At 40.9% G+C, this 17,371-nt stretch overlaps 1 pseudogene; it reads right to left on the reverse strand.

Moving 5' to 3' along the window:
• Positions 1–7,707: 7,707 nt before the first annotated feature.
• LOC115845075 (ras-related protein R-Ras2 pseudogene) overlaps positions 7,708–17,371 on the reverse strand; it is a 572,608-nt pseudogene continuing 562,944 nt past the window's right edge.

The raw sequence follows: 17,371 nt of genomic DNA on the forward strand, positions 1-17,371 counted from the left end.
CCATATGGTCCAGAGGTATGTGAAAATTCCCCTTCACCCAACATTGCATGTTACCTCTGATTCTGAAGATATTCCAGTATTCATTACAAGCTTCAAGCACCTGTATCTTGCTCTGATGTGTACAAAGACATTTCTGTTGAAAATTTCAAGGTCTCTTATTTTCATGCAAAACTTGAAGAAGCCAAAGTTTTTGTTTATTCATTTTAGTCTGAGTTGTTCTGTTTTGTTTTGCTTTTTGAGATGTACTGTAAAGCCAATTTTCCTTTTTTCTGTATCTAGGACCAGGGCTTCATTTGCCAGTGAAGAAGATACCACATGCAGACTTCTAATTTATGTACTTAGCGTATATAATGTGTTCTAGAGTCTCAAGGAAGTTAATCAAGGGAAAACCCAGATAGCCTGGCAGCCTTAGGGAACTAGGGTGTGGCCATTCGGGAAGGCTGCCTCTTCCTCTGGAAAGACACCTGGTTGGGATTAGGCTGGGCCAAGGCTGTCCGGTCAGTGACAGCTGCCTCAGTGTCAGGATAGGAGGCTTTCCGAGAAGACATGGCTCTCTTCCAGAACATCTGAGCCCTGATTCCTGCAATGCCACAGTCCTCATTTTTACTCCATGTGTGGATATCACTACCAAAGAGGTCACAGAAGCTCCCTGACCTCATATCTCTACCACAAGAAAGGCCCTCTCCTGTTGCCTAGACCAGGGACCTTTTCCTTTCCAGGCATTCTCAGAAGACTCAGGAGAGTTGCAGAAGTTCTGGAAAGAGTTCTGGAAGGTATAGGAAGCCCTGAGAGACATGTGCCCCATCAACAGAGGGTCGGGGATCTCATGGAAGTGGTTCCTCGTCATTCATGTCCTCTCATACCCCTACCCTACTTTATGCCAATCCCTCGGGTTTTCATAAACCAGGTTGAGGGACCAGCCACAGGTCAAGAAAAAACCCCAGATCTGGGACTGATAAGTTAATTAAGGGACCTCAAAGGATTTTTACAATTGTTGATAACCTCTGACAGTCATACCTACTTATTGTTAACAAAAAATGTTTATCCTTTCTGAGATGTCGTGGATAGAAAGGCTTATAGGCAGGGTAAATGTTCAGTGCAGTAGATGTATTTTCTTGATAGTAGATCTAGCCCAGTGATTACTCCCTAAAAGTCATCATAGACAGCACTCTCACACGGATACAGATAGAAGTTGAAAAACACATTTCCTAAGGTACTGATTTTCTCATATCAAGACTCTGGTTAGATGCCCCATGGTAGGAACCTTTCTCCACGTTTTGTGAATGGACAGAGAAAATCCTAGTCTTTGCCTCGGATTTCAGCTTAGGAGACAGCACTGCTTATCTGGAAAGATTCAGTGGCCCTGGCCCAAAGAATATTCAGCTTTTGCTCCAATGGAACCAGGATCCTCTTTTCAATGTCCACCACAAACTGGGTGTCAGAGAAAACAGATTGATTGCCCCATAGCGGAGCTGCCAAGAGGAACTCTAAGCCAGACTTTGGTAAATGGAAGCTCCCATTGGCACCACAAGCCCCTGGGGAAGCATCTGGACTGATCTTGGTTATTGCCTTCATGGCCTTACCTGACTCCTCAAATTCCCTCTTTTGAGCCTAATCTGAGCACCACACCTCTAAAATCCACACCAGCCTAACACTCTCATTCTGACCCCCATTCTTGCCATTTCAGTGACCACACTCAGCCTCTGTTCCTGATTCTATCCACCCAAACAAGCCTTCGTCTAACCTGCCTTAGCTGATTATTCAGGCCCAGGCCCATCAGGAAGGCAAACCTCATCCTAGGCCCTCGTTCTGGCTTAGTGCCTCTGATGTCGGTTGCACAACTGGGCACCACAAGGAGCACATGACTGCCATCCACAAAGACAAAGATGGAAACTATGAGCCATCCACTTGGCAACCATGCTGGCACCCTCCTCCATTCATGCTGCCAAGCCCTGACCAGAAAGATCTTGGACTGCTTACTGCCCAATGCACTCAGTCCAGACTCAGCGTGGCTCAGGTCGTGGCTGGTAGAACCGGCTATAATGACACTTACACTCGCAAGAAAAGGACAGAGGAGGGGACCCAGACTCCATATCAGCTTATGCCCGCCAGATTCAAGCTAAAGAGAAATCTAGAAATCTTCATGAAACTAAACAGGAAAGATTTATTATTATTGTTATTATTGTTATTTAGAAAACGACCCAAAATAAACATGTTCTACCTTTAAAAATTTTTAATTTGATTTCCACAGGAAAAACTGAATGCGTTTTCTGTCCACAGAAAGCATGTATGGTCTTTTTCCAGGAATAAGGGAAGCAGGGAAATAGGTGAAGAAAAGTAAGTCAGTGATTAGGGTATAAGCTATAATGTAGGGAAGAGCTATGTCACTGTTGCCTACAGAGTACTAATCCTATGTCCCAAGTGATTTCGAAAGCACTTTAAAGAAACCAGGAAGAAAATTAAGTACCTGCCTATACATTTATCTCATTTTATCCCCTCCCCAGTTCTTTCAAGTGAAGATTTATTTCCCCCACCTTGCAAATAAGGAAACTGAGGCAGCTCAAAGAAGCTAAAGGACTGTTCAAGGTTACAAAGCTAAAAAATGGTTGAGATGGGAGTTGAACCCAGTTCGTCATTAATTTAGACAACTATCTTCCCCCTGAAGCATATGCCAAAAGAAGTGTACCAACATTCCAAGACAATGTCATCAGGGAGAGCACAGTCAAATTACTATTGAAGGAGTCCTTCCAGTCCGTTTCCCAAAACTAGTGTTGGAAGTGTTGGAAGGTGAGTTTGGTAATTGGTTCACTTTTAATAGATGATTTATTTTAAGCTGCCTGGCTTGATGATGCAACAAGCAGGGGAATGAGCTTGGTTTGAAGATAGATTTCTGATCTTCTGGGAAGTGCTTCTACTTCAATAAGCTTTGACTCACCAAGGAAATTCCTAAGGACGTTTAGTCACAACCTGCTGAGCTGCCAACGCTGTAAATATACACATGCCCATATGCACACATATGCATAGGAATAGATAATTTTGTAGTCATGGCAATGAATGCTGCTTTCATCACGGACCAAGCCATTGCAGTCAGCAGGGAGGAGGCTGCTGGGGGGAAACTTTTCTTCTTCCAACTTGGGTCCAGTAGTTGGTGGCCTGTAAATTAACTGACGAGGGATAGGTTAACAGGAAAAGAGATGAGGTTTACTTAAGGCTACACAACAGAACTACTCAGTAATAGGTAACTCGCTCAACAGACTGGGATAAAAACTTTATATGCCAAATCAACAAAGGGGTGGTGATGGTGGTAGTTAGGGCTTCAGCAGGAAGATAGGGAAGGTTCTGTGGGACTTCTTGATGCTAATGGCTATGGGCAGTCTGCCTCCATACAGGCACCTAAATACATTGGAAACACCCATGGTTGGGGGGAGGGAAGGAGGTTAATGGCAGCTGTATATTCTGAAAGCTATGTTTGTGTCAGATAAAGGGACTTGAGATAAGATTTCTTCCTGTATCTTCTTTAGCTCAAATGTTTTTACTTTAAAATCAACTCTGGGGGCTCTGAGCGGTTCCCCACATTTCCCTCACCGGAAACATCCCTAGAAGTTTAAAAACAAAAAAAAAGAGGCTAGGTTGATGGCTATGGGAAGAGATTTGGATTAGAAGTTGCAGGGAAAGAGATACACAAAGGGAGAAGAAAACAAAGATGAATGGTTGGAGCAGTTTCTGAGTCCACAAGGCAGCCAGTCAAGAAGATTTCTAGACGTTGGATTTTGAAGCACCTTTAGTGAGGATGGTAGTGGCAGTGTTATAGCCATGGCTATTTCCCGGAGCAGAGCATGGAAGATGCAGGTGTTCCAGTGAATTTTCTGAGTGGTCCATACTGTTGTGGTGATAAATCCTTTGAAGTTATAGCACTTCAGCTTCAGCTCGCAGGGCTTTAGGAAAAAGGCAGCTTTAGTTCTCAGTGATGCCAAGTCAAGAGAGTGAGAGAAAAATTTAATTACCAACAAAACGTGTAAGATGGCAGGTAGAATTCACAGAGATGAAAAGGTAGCTTTAAGACAATGAACGGGACTCAAATCTGGTAACATACAAGGGTAGGTTATTATTTTCCACTGAAACATACAATTTCTTTCTACAATCATCCCCATTAAAAAAAAATTTATTTTATTTATTTATTTTTGGCTGCGTTGGGTCTTCGTTCCCGTGCGCGGCTTTCTCTAGTTGCGGTGAGCGGGGGCTACTCTTCGTTGCGGTGCGCGGGCTTCTCATTCTGGTGGCTTCTCTTGCTGCAGAGCACGGGCTCCAGGCACACGGGCTTCAGTAGTTGTGGCACGTGGGCTCAGCAGTTGTGGATCACAGGCTCTAGAGCACAGGCTCAGTAGTTGTGGCGCACGGGCTTAGTTGCTCCGCAGCACGTGGGATCTTCCCGGACCAGGGCTCGAACCCGTGTCCCCTGCATTGGCAGGCATTCTTAACCACTGTGCCACCATGGAAGCCCCTACAATCACCCCCATTTTGAGCAAAGATTATCAAAGTAAGATTCCTCTTGTTTACAAAATGTCTTTTCTCATTAAATTTGGCCAGATCATTTACATAAGTGCAGCAAGATTGGTAATTGGACTATATAGGCCTTTTAAAGTTTGCTTGGCTGGAACTTTTATAAGGAATCTCAGATTGGACTTTTAAATGCCTCTTGATGCTTGCAAGCCAAGCCATGAACTTATTAGACTTCATCTGCAGTATTTATAGATTTGGTGATTTCCTTTCTTCTTGAGTTTCCCAAAATATCCTAAAGTTCCTGGGCCTGCCAGAAAGTGACTTTCCCTACTCACCTATAAAGGCCGGGAAGTCTGTAAGCCAGGTACCAGGACAGTTTTTCCAGAACGGTTTTGTAAACATTGGCTTCATAAAGCAATCTTAATTCCTGAAAACTGTTTGGTCATAGATGATTCTGTGTACATGAATCTCAAATATGACATTCCAGTTAAAGCCTTGGTGATATACCCAATTTTCTCAATTATGTCCTGTTACAAAGAGAACAGATTCTTACTGAACTTATGCAAGCAACTATATTGCAATGAGAGTAAAAACATTCAGTAAGAGTTTCTGAATTCTGGAGGGATCAGTTAGGGAAAAAAAGATAAATGTTTCTTTTCAGTTTGCAAAGATATAATCTTCTTAATTGTTGTGAGTTATAGATAGCTTAGGAGAAAACAGAAAAGGGGTTCCTTATATCCAGAAAAACAAAACATCTAAGAACAAGCAATATTCCAAACAAATAAACAAAAAAATCCATAAAAATTATAATCATTTTTCACTTGCTCATTCAGTCTCACATAATAATTCTTGTCCCGCTTGAAACTGGCTTAGCAGTTTTGTGAAGTCATCAGCTTCACCACTAGAATTCTGGATATCCTTAGTGGTGTGATCTCAAATTTATTTAAGCAATGCCATGAGAAGCCTGTACCCCAGAGTACCTTAGGTCATAGATCTTTCTGTGGTTCTCTGAGACATCCCTTTTGTTGAAGACAAAGTATTCCGGCTTGTAGCTGATTGCAAGAGCTTTTAGGAAAGCATCAGAATAACAGAATAACTATCTGTGAATGACAAAAAACTTAAAACGGCCACTGTTAAAGTTTGATGAGAATTCATTATAAAAAATAATGCAGTTGACAAATTTGGTTGTTTCTGTGACATATATTCTCTTAGGATAATAACTGAAATTATGACTGATAACATTCTATCAGGACATATCATAGACAATGAGGGCATTGACAAATTTCTAGGCACTTCATAGAATTTCTGAAGTACTTATATCAATAACATGTAGGCATACCAGTATAACCTAGGGAAGGTTAAGCACCTCTTCCCATTTGACAGTGCTTCCGTGCAACTTAACTTATTATGACATAAACTTAATTAGTTAAACATCTCCCTTTTCACAAGGTGAGAGGACAAACCCTTTGAGATTTTCCAGGGACCCCGTGGAAAGTCTCAAAATCAGTTCCAGGTCAAAAAGACTTCATTTAGAATTTGATTTTGGGAAGCTGTCCAAAACGTCAGCAGGTTTGAACACCTGATTAAACAGGATCACAGATCAGTTTTTATTTAAGAAAAAAGACTTGGTCTTCTTAAATAATCAAAAACATGGTTAAAGTACTGGAAATTATTCCAATAAGACACAGAACCTTCGCTTCCTAAGTAGATGACTTAAAAGGTAAAGAGAACCTTTTTACAATCTCTTATTAAGAACAGACCAGTAATCCAAGAAATTCTGTCTTTTCTTTTTCTTTTTTTTGCGGTACGCGGGCCTCTCACTGCTGTGGCCTCTCCCGTTGTGGAGCACAGGCTCCGGACGCGCAGGCTCAGCGGCCATGGTTCACGGGCCCAGCCGCTCCGCGGCATGTGGGATCTTCCCGGACCGGGGCACTAACCCGTGTCCCCTGCATCGGCAGGCGGACTCTCAACCACTGCGCCACCAGGGAAGCCCCAAAACTTTGTCTTTTTAAGGGAGAGAAAACTAAACTCTAATTTTGCATCAATACATTATTGATATTAAAACAATATTGACATTATAAAACTTACAGTAAATCCATTCAGTCTTAGCCAGCCTGACCACATTAGATAAGATTCTCTCTCTGTGTCCCACAACATCACCCCACTCCCCAACCTGTAAAACTTCCTATATTTATTCATCTTTCTGTTTCTCTTTCTTTTCTTTTTTTTTTTTTTGCGGTATACGGGCCTCTCACCGTTGTGGCCTCTCCTGTTGCGGAGCACAGGCTCCGGATGCGCAGGCCCAGCGGCCATGGCTCACGGGCCCAGCCGCCCCGCGCCATGTGGAATCTTCCCGGACTGGGGCACGAACCCGCGTCCCCTGCATCGGCAGGCGGACTCTCAACCACTGCGCCACCAGAGAAGCCCCTTGTCTCTCTTTTTTTTCTTTTTTCTTCTGGAACAATCTTGTGTGTGTGTGTGTGTGTGTGTGTGTGTGTGTGTGTGTGATAACAGAGCAATTTTAATTCTAGCATACAAGGATATGCTTTATAAACTTCGTGCAACGGCTGTACGCATTCAGTAAAGTGACAACTCGCAATACCACTTAGTATCTCAAAATCAGGAACATACCTTTGAATTGTTTAAACACAATCCACAGAGTGAAAAACAAAATCAGAAGTCACCACAGTTATACTAATTGTCACCTAAACGTTTTACCACTTACTACTTGATATAGCAGTCAGTATCTAGTAGGGGATATCGGAAGTGATTTCAGATTCTCATCCTGTCGTACTCTATTGGGAAGGTTTCTTGAGTAGCTATGTGACTGGCCAAAGGTGGGTACAACCAGGACCAGAACAGCATGTAAGGTTCTACCACAGTTTCTGTAGTTTTCACTTTGTTTTCCTTTGTCAGCTAAAACTGCACAGTAAGAATTAAATACTTACCTTTACATATACACGAGGTATGATGTGAGAGCATATTTGCTTACAAACATATAAAAATACTTGTTAACTAGTTTGATAAGAAAATAACGTATAAAAGTATATAGCAAAACGTTAATCATCTCTGACCCTGGAAAGATCAATTCTATATTTTATGTTATAAACAAAAACAGTTTTAATTTTTTGAATCCCTTACCCAGAAATACTTGAAAAGGAAGACAGACAGAAATTATTTATTTTTACTCTCAACATGGCTGTGAAAAGAGTTAAATTAAAAAACCAAGAACACTAAAATTCCTAAGTCCAGAATGAGTCCAAATATTTGGTCACATAGAATATTATCTTTAGGAATAATAATAAAGGCTTTACATGCAGTTTTTAACCTATAAATACAATAGGCATTTTGGTATTTTGGCCACTGGAAAACAAAGGCTATAGCATCAGTAAAGGTCTGAGATGTCTCACTTTTGTGAATTCAATTCAGTGTATTTAAGGTTAACTAAAGTTGACATCAAAATTTTTAGAGATAGGCAAAAATTCACATTTTAAAAAAACTCCCTATGTTTCTATTTAGAGTAACAGTAGGCGATATGATTCCAGAAGTTAAAAGTTATTTCACAACCTATGACTTCAGCTTGGCAAACAGCTTAGGTTCCAAAGCTGATTCATCCTTATTAAAAGTAAGCCCTTAAAAAAAGAATGTGTCTGTATATATAGATATCCATTTTAAAGGAATTAATCTTTGAAGCAGCCTTAGTGTTTCCTTTAAATCTGTCTTGAATGACCATTGGATTAGCTTCATGGAAAGGATTAGCCAGCTTCTTGGTCTAAGGCTACCACGGTGATCATTTATCTAAGGCTAGAAAGGTACCGGCGTGATGTTAACTGTAAGGAGAGAGGGAGAAGATGAGGGCTTTTCCTGGCAGTTTGTAGCTAAAATTCAAGGGATTCTTAGAAAATGACACAGTGGCAGCCTTTCTTGTCATTTTCTTTCCGTGTTGGTTCTGGTGAAGGAGGACATTCCTGCCCTTGAAATTTCCTTATAACCCGGACAAGCTCATGGAAAGCTTGATCTACATTCATCCTAATCTTTGCTGACGCCTTCACATATGTTACCTTAAGTTGTCGTGCTAACTGCTGTCCTTCTTCCTGCGTTACCTGTCTCTGATGATCCAGATCTGCTTCATTACCAATTAAAGTCATTAGAAACTCATCACGATCCTTTCCTCTGAGAATCTGTCTTTGAAACTTACAGATTTCTTCAGAACTGCCTCTATCTGTGACTGAAAAGACCAACAGGAAACCCTCGCCAGTTCTCATATACTGTTCTCTCATAGCTCCAAACTCCTCTTGTCCCGCTGTATCCAGAATATCTAGCCGGGCTGCCCGGTCATCTGTCACGCACTGCTTTGTGGAGGAATCCTCGACGGTTGGATCATAATCCGTTACAAAATAGGACTAGATGAACTGGATGGTGAGCGCCAACTTGCCGCGCTGCCCCCGCCGATTACCACGAGCCGGTGCTTCTCTTGGCCGGAGCTGTCCCGCCAGCCGGCGGCGGCCATGTGGATGCCGCCGAGCCCAGCCCGGCCACGCCGAGCCGCCGCCCGTCCTAGGCCCGGCTCGGGAGACTTGTGCGGCCGGTGGGCCGCGGGCGAGCAGCCGGGCGGGGGTCTCGGGCGCCAGGAGCTGCTGGAGGGCCCGTCCGGGTGGCAGCGCAGCGCCCGGGCTGCCTGGGTCCCGACCGAGGCGCAGAGAAGCGAGGTGACCACAGCGGCGAGGGGCTTCAGTGGCCGGAGGGTGCACTCCAGCACACGTCTTCACAGTGCCAATGGAACAATCTTTAAACAACTACTTTTGGACAGAATTACTCTTTTCTTTTTCTTAACAAACACAATCCTACACTCCTTGAATACTTTGCATTCAGAGTTTTCTTCTTCACCCTTATTTATTTCTAGTAGCTTCATTTACATATATTGATTATAATTTTGAACCCTTAGTAACCTTTATTTCCCAGAGAAAACTAGGAAGTAGACAATTGTGAACTGTCATAGACCACCAGCACTGTGTAGTAGATTAGCAAATTTATCAATACATCATCTCACAGTTTCTAGAGACTTATGCTGCCCTCAAAGTACAATTTCTCAATATGACAAAAATATCATTTTTGTTCATAGACCCAAATATCTTTAGTTTCCTGTATAAATAAGAAGTCAAAATAGATAAACTTAAAGCTATGTTTAGTAATTAATGTTTCAGTATTTTATATTATTTGGAAATGATCTAGATATTTAATGGATATTTAATGGATATCTATTATTTAACTTTGTATAACTCTAAGGTTTCAAGTTACCAAAAAGATTTTGGAAAGTACTTCTAAGCAGACATATAATAAAACACAATTGTTGTTGAAATAAAATCTGTAAGAGCAATGATTTAATTTGATTAAAATAAAATCTCTAAGGAATCTTGCTCCCTGACTTCAGACTGTACTACAAAGCTACAGTAATCAAAACTGTATGGTGCTGGCACAAAAACAGACACATAGATCAATGGAACAGGATAGAAAGCCCAGAAATAAACCCACTCACTATGGTCAATTAATCTATGATAAAGGAGGCAAGAATAAGCAATGGAGAAAAGACAGTCTCTTCAATAAGTGGTGCTGAGAACACTGGAGAGCTACATGTAAAAGAATGAAATTAGAACATTCTCTAACACCATATACAAAAATAAACTCAAAATGGACCTAAACGTAAGGCCATATACTATAAAACTCCTAGAGGAGAATATAGGCAGAACACTCTGACATAAATCGCAGTCATATTTTTTTTTGGATCTGTCTCCTAGAGTAATGGAAACAAAAGCAAAAATAAACAAATGGGGCTTAATTAAACTTAAAAGCTTTTGCACAACAAAGGAAACCATAAACAAAACGAAAAGACAACCTACAGAATGGTAGAAAATATTTGCAAACAATGCAACCAACAAGGGATTAATTTCCAAAACACATATATTATATGGCTCACTATCAAAAAAATAAATAACTCAGTCAAAAGAAAAATATGGGCAGAAGACCTAAATAGACATTTTTCCAAAGAAAACATATAGATGACCAGCAGGCATATGCAAAGATGCTCAACACTGCTAATTATCAGAGAGATGCAAATCAAAACTACCATGAGGTATCACCTCACACCAGTCAGAATGGCCATTATCAAAAAGTCTATAAATACTAAATTCTGGAGAGGGTGTGGAGGAAAGGGAACCCTCTTCCACTGTTGGTGAGAATAATGGTGCAGCCACTATGGAGAACAGTATGGAGGTTCCTTAAAAAACTAAAAATAGAATTACCATATGATTCTGTAATACCATTCCTGGGCAAATATCCAGAAAAGATGAAAACTCTAATTCGAAAAGGTACATGCACCACAATGTTCATAGCAGCAAAATTTACAATAGCTGAGACATGGAAACAATCTAAGTGCCCATTACAGATGAATGGATAAAGAATATGCGGTGTATATACACAATGGAATATTACTCAGCCATAAAAAAGAATGAAATAATGCTATTTGCAGCAACATGGATGGACCCAGAGCTTATCATAGTAAGTGAAGTAAGTCAGATAAAGATGAATATCATATGATATCACTTATATGTGGAATCTAAAAAAATGATATAAATGAACTTATTTACAAAACAGAAACACATTTACAGACATAGAAAACAAACTTATGGTTACCAAAGGGGAGGAGGAGGGAGGGATAAATTAGGAATTTGGGATTAACAGATACACACTACTATATATAAAATAGATAAATAACAAGGACCTACTGTATAGCACAGGGAACTATATTCAATTTCTTGTAATAACCTATAATGGAAAAGAGCCTGAAAAAGAACATATATATACACTATACACACACACACACACACACACATATATATATATCTTTGAATCACTTTGCTGTACACCTAAAACATTGTAAATCAACTATACTTCAATTTAAAAAAAATAAAATCTACTCAGCCATAAAAAGGAACAAAATTGTGCCATTTGCAGAGACATGGATGGACCTAGAGACCGTCATACAGAGTGAAGTAAGTCAGAAAGAGAAAAACCAATATCGTATATTAACGCATATATGTGGAATCTAGAAAAATGGTATAGATGAACTTATTTGCAAAGCAGAAATAGAGACACAGCCGTAGAGAACAAATGTATGGATACCAAGCGGGGAAGGGGGGTGGGGGATGGATTGGGAGATTCGGATTGACATATATACACTACTATGTATAAAACAGATAACTTATGAGAACCGACTGTATAGCACAGGGAACTCTACTCAGTGCTCTGTAGTGACCTAAATGGGAAGGAAATCCAAAAAAGAGGGGATATATGTATACGTGTGGCTGATTCACTTTGCCGTACAACACAAACTAACACAACATTGTAAAGCAACTATACTCCAATAAAAAAAATAAAATCTGTAAGTTTTATAATCTTAAACATATAGTAAATAATAGCTTATTTGATTAGTAAACCCAAGTAGTCTGAAAATATATGTTTGTATCATAATGCCGATAACTCAGAAGAAAGTTATTTTTATTATTAAACAAATGATATTAAACTAGTCTTATTTACTAAAGATTTACCCACATCATGTGAATTTGAAAAAAAATTTAGATTTCTGAGTTTTAGGAATATTTCATTTATATGTTTTAATTTTTCTCTAAGCCAATTGAAGTAGAGCTCTTTTAAGGAATTTTATAAATTAATTTGGCTATACCATCCAGGGGTAAGAAAATACCACATATACATATCACATACATAGACAGACATAAGCATATATGCAGACACAAATAGAGACCTTATAGCTTTCATAGTAATCCAAAATTTATTAGTTTAGGTAAGAATTAGTGTTTGTCTTTGTCCCACTTCTTATTCAGACTATGTTTCTAGCAGATGAAATGAGTTGTTATTTGTTCAACCTATGGGCTAAAGCTTTTTACCAATATTTGTGCGGGAGACCTTTAAGACCTTTTCTTTGCCTTGATGTATAATCAGTGGGGGCTGTAGTTCAGTCTCACTCAGGTGGTTGTTTTAGTGGCCTGAGAAGTTACTATTTATTTATTTGTTTGTTTGTTGGGCTATGCCGGGTCTTAGTTGCCGCGTGCAGGATCTTTTTAGTTGCGGCGTGCAGCATCTAGTTCCCTGACCAGGGATCGAAGCTGGGCCCCCTGCATTGGGAGCGCAGAGTCTTAACTGCTGGACCACCAGGGAAGTCCCGAGAAGTTACTTTTTAAAGCCCGGGGAGTGCTAAGGAAAAGAGCACTGGGGGCTCATTAAAGGGGGATATTAATTGGTTTTTATTAAGAGGAGAAATAAATTTCGTATATTTTATGACAGAAAGCAATAGTACAATTAAAAGCAAGGGATCCCTCAGGCTGAGAGCCAGCCTAATTTCCTTGGATGTTTGCATTTTAAAGAGATGGCTCTCGGGTCCTGGAGAAGACGGTTCTGGGTGGTAGAAGATTTACAACTCAAAGAGGGAGAGGAAGAAAGCAACCTTTTAAAATAACTGCTCTAAGAGCGTTTTCAGGGGCATATTTGCCTATTACCAGATTTTGGCTGGGACAACAGTAAATTTGTCTGGTAGCACTGAGCCTTTGCAAACAGGCATTTTTAAGGGGGGAGGGGGAGAGGGGGATGTAGTAGGTGGGCAGAATTATTTGTGTTGAGAGTCTGTAGTTTCTAATTGGCCCAGGTTGAGGCCTAGTTGCGAAGAGGTTTCAGAGGAGCGGGACTGAGGAGGCTGAGGCTATTTGTGTCTCTTTTTTCTTAAGTTCAGGTCAGTCCCTTTTCCAACATCCTGACTTAAAGTATCAGCAAGTATCTTGAGATGAATAGGGGAGGCTTTGGAACTGGTCAGAAAGATGGGTGTACTTTGGGTTACTTCTAGAGCCATATTTCTGATTTTATAAAGACTTGGTTAGTAAGGTAAGGACAGATTTTTAATTTTTTTTCCGGTACGCGGGCCTCTCACTGTTGTGGCCTCTCCCATCGCGGACCACAGGCTCCGGACGCACAGGCTTAGCGGCCATGGGTCACGGGCCCAGCCGCTCCGCGGCATGTGGGATCCTCCCGGACCGGGGCATGAACCCGTGTCCCCTGCATCGGCAGGCGGACTCTCAACCACTGCGCCACCAGGGAAGCCCAGGACAGATATTTTTAATTCTTCAAAGAATTGAGTGGCAGCCTCAGTAATGATATTAAGGGGCTGGCCTACCCATCCAACTATATTATTTTGAAATTCTTACGTATATCAGAGAGAGTTCCAATTAAGGCAGAAACCAAGATTCCTATGTTCCAGGGCTTCTGGATTTAGAGCTCTGTGTCTTTGGAATGTTTTTATAAATCGTTCAACAAAGGCTTTAGGATGTATTCCTTCCCTCTGAGTACTTCATTCCACTTTAGCCCAATTAACCTTCAGGGGAAAGGCCCAAGTGGGCCATTTGTAGCAGGGAGGTGGAGGAGGGAGTTTATGGTGGATATAGATTTTGATTTCTGTTCTTTAATTTTGTTAAGGGAGACTTTTAAGCTAGCTGTGATCTTTCTTTATGTCCTCCTTTCAGTTTGATTTTTCCATATTGGTAATAGGATATTTGTTTAGGGTGAGAGTTCTCTAAAAATTCTTACAAATATAAACTCTTTTTCAAATCAAAAGATCTGTTGTCTGGCCACTGACGACTTAGGATCTGCAAACGTATAGGTATTCTAAAATGTGCCTCAAAACCAATGGACCTTTTTATGATTTAGCCATGGACACAAGAGGCAACCCCCCAAAAGGGTGCAGAAAATGAAGACCCATAATTTAGTCACTCCCAACAATAGCCAAAGAGAAAGAAAGCAAAGAATCTCATTTGCCACAGGTGATGGGAGTGGTGTTTGTGAAAACATGTGTCTCTAGTTTCCCATAAAAGTGAGCTACCTTGGGACTTCCCTGGTGTTCCGGTGGTAAAGAATCCACTTTCCAATGCAGGGGACGCGGGTTCGATCCCTGGTCTGGTACCTAAGATCCAACATGCCACAGGGCAACTAAGCCCGCATGCCACAACTACAGAGCCTATGCGCCCTGAGCCTGCGCGCCACAACTAGAGAGAGAAAACCCACACGCCACAATCCCACATGCTGCAACTAAGACCTGATGCAGCCAAAAAAATAAAGAAAATAATTTTTTTGTGTGTTTTAAAGTGAGACACCTCCAGTTACAGACCTTCTGATCTGTGTCTGACACCAGGCAGGTGATACTGGGATAGGACTTCCCAGCACAAGCAAGGCAACGAGGAAACAGAGGATAAGGTCCTTACGGACTAAGACCCTTTATCTAGACTGAGATGAACGCACTAAGAGCTGGTAATGGTTAGCAGGACACCAGCCACAAATGGGGTGCCCAGTCTGCTCACATATTTGTCCTGAAGTCTACAGATTCTCATGATCTCAACCTAATGTTTGGCTTCTTCTGAACACAGACCCAAAAACCTGCATCCCTGGGCAGACAGAAAACCAGAGAGTGAATGCACTTACTAGATACAAACCAAGCTCTCAGGACACACAAAGAGATGAACAGATAGGACAGAGTGGCTATCCCTGGGAGGGAAAGGATCTACAATAAGAGTACTCAAACTAGAAAAATGGTACAGATGAACTGGTTTGCAGGGCAGAAATAGAGACACAGATGTAGAGGACGAACCTTTGGACACCAAGTGGGTAAAGTGGTGGTGGTGGTGGTGGTGGGATGAACTGGGAGATTGGGATTGACATGTATACACTAATATGTCTAAAATGGATAACTAATAAGAACCTGCTGTATAAAAAATAAATAAAATTCAAAAGTTCAAAAAAAGTAAATAAAAATATCTTCACAGCAAAAAAAAAAAAAAAAAAAAAAACCGAGTCACAATATACAAAGAACTAGTTCGTGTTAAGTATTTTCTCCTGCTAATCTCAACCCTGGAAAGAAAAAAAAAAAGAGAAGCTCTTACTGCCTTTGCTCAACCAGACCCCGAGAGACCTGGGAGTCTGGCTGGTAAGGAAACTTACCTGTCAGCTTGGTCAGAGGTCCCAAGATCTCAGCTACAGTCTCTAGGTGAGCAGGGCACCCCTACCATCCGGTCCTTATCACCCAAACTGTTGAACTGTTGAAGAAGGAAAACTTTTCTTCTTCCAACTGATGTCTAGTGGTTGAGGGCCTACAAATTAACCAACAATAGACAGATTAACAGGAGAAAAGACAAGGATTACTTATGCAGGCAGGTGGAAGTAGTCAGTGATGAGGAACTCATTCAACAGCCAGGGATTAACAGGTTCATGTACCAAATTTAACAGAGGGGTGGTGGCGATTAGGGCTTCAGTGGGAAGGTAGGGAAGGTTCTATGGGACTTTTTGATGCTAAGGGAATGGGTAGTCTGTCTCCATGGCAGCTGCATTTGCAGGAAACTCCCTGGGAAGGGGGTTAACAGCAGTTGTATTTCTCTGGAGTCTCTGCCATGGTCAGGTAAGGGCCATTTAGATAAGATTTCTTTCCCCCTCTGCTTTAGCTAAAATGTTTTGTCTTTAACATTATCTTTATACCAACTCTGGGGGTCTGAGTGGATCCCCACAAGACTCGAGACTCTCATCACCCCAAAATTTTAAAGAAGGAAAACCTCCCGGGTCCTTCCTGTGACAAGTGTTGAGATAGGCAATATTTCTATGATGGGCTTGAGAGCTCCCAGAAGATTCAGTGAAATTCTTGGTGACAGACACATTGCTGCCTAATACAAAGGCACTGTGGGTTTATCAATGTAATTTCTGCACAGGCTGAGATCATCACGGGCTTCATTCCAACAACACAAGTCCTGGCTTCTGTGCCCAGAGTGAGGGCTGATATTTAATTTCATTAAATCCCCAAGATTCAAAACCCATTACTTGCCTTCAGAAAATCATTGCACAGTATTTCAAGACTTAAGTGATATCAGTGTTTGAACTCTTTCTATATATAGTTGCTTTTTCCTTTTACCCACCACAGGCAGGAAAGGTAGACTGTTTATATTTTCAGTTACAAATTGATCTTATAACTCAAACACTGATGTCCAAGGAAATATTGTTATCCGTGGAAATATCTAGAAGAAAAGGTAAAATTCAATTCTAATTTCCAAAGGCAGTATTCCATATTCTCTATTACTTTTAGTATGCTATGATTTAGTGCTGTTTGGTTTCAGTAGCACAAGCTTCCTGTTCATTAAAGCCATTTTCACACCTTCAGAAACTCTAGTTATTAAGACAGATAAGGATATCTCCTAAAAAACTGCGGTCTCAAGTCCATCAATTCAAACTGCTCATTCAGAATACAACGTATAGAAATTAAAGATAAATGAACCACCAGGTGATCTTTTCTTAGAAGATGGAAAGCCCCATAAAAAAGAAAGTCAGGTATTTGTCTGTAGTATAGACTCTCGGGATGAAATTCTTGAGGATGGGCACCATGGATTTGGGGCTTACTAACCTGCAGGGATACTGGAAACGAATAGCAATGAGAATAAGAACATAGCCAGAATGGTTCAGAGTTTGAGATACTTCTATATAGAATGAATTTAGACATTGCTAATTAGTGGTTTGAATTCTAGCTCCCCCAAATATTATCAAAATAACCTTTTGATACTGGATAATTCTTTGTTAGAAGACGGGGATTATCCTGGGCATTGTAGGATGTTTAGCAGCAATCTTGACCCTGACCCTCTAGAGGCCAGCAGCCTCCCCAGTCATGACAATCAAAAATGTCTCCAGACATTGCTCCATTTCCTCTTGGAGGCAAAATCAGCCCCAGTTAAGAAACGAATGCTTTACAGGTAATAGAGATCTCACCACCTCAACAGGCTTA

Source organism: Globicephala melas, chromosome 3 (assembly GCF_963455315.2).
Source record: "Globicephala melas chromosome 3, mGloMel1.2, whole genome shotgun sequence".
NCBI lineage: Eukaryota > Metazoa > Chordata > Mammalia > Artiodactyla > Delphinidae > Globicephala > Globicephala melas.